Genomic DNA, 657 nt, shown 5'->3' on the forward strand with positions numbered 1-657 from the left:
AGTAAAGTTCAGCAATAACTTAGTACTACCTAACTTGGTCCCACTGAAATCAATAGTACTACTCATGGAATTAGACACGAATCAACACGAGTAAGGGTAGTAGACTTGAATCCAGTGCGGGGTACCTATTATTGACACAGGAAACCAACAAAATACCGCTGAGGCAAACTGCACAAGAAAGAACAATCCCAGTCTCCAGTGCTTTTTTGCTCACTGCTTCATAAACTTTCCAGATTTTCAGCATGCAAGGAACACATGCCAATTAATCCTTTGAGCAGATTCAAAAGCCAGTTGTAATAAACTGTTAGCGTCTTTGCTCCCATTTTGATAACTTACAGTCTAAAAAGGATTTCTCTTAGTTTTTGTTGAAAATGGAGGAATTTTAAGGTCAGATACTCAACCGGTGGCAATTAGCGGTGATAGAGTGACACCACTACATGGCAGCTGAGGATCTGATCCCCACCCGGGTTCATGGAAGTGGCACACTCTGTGCTACCCACAGCAAGACATATAGAGCCAGCTTTTGTCCATTGAATTTCAGAGTATGCTAATGCCAAGGACTAAATGTATGGGTAATTAATTATTCTGGTATTTATTAACACTTCTGTACTAAGTAGCCTTTGAACCAATCATATTGACCTGCTCCGTTTAGGTTAT

Source organism: Lepidochelys olivacea (assembly GCF_965140295.1).
Source record: "Lepidochelys olivacea isolate rLepOli2 genome assembly, chromosome: 7".
NCBI classification, from domain to species: Eukaryota; Metazoa; Chordata; order Testudines; family Cheloniidae; genus Lepidochelys; species Lepidochelys olivacea.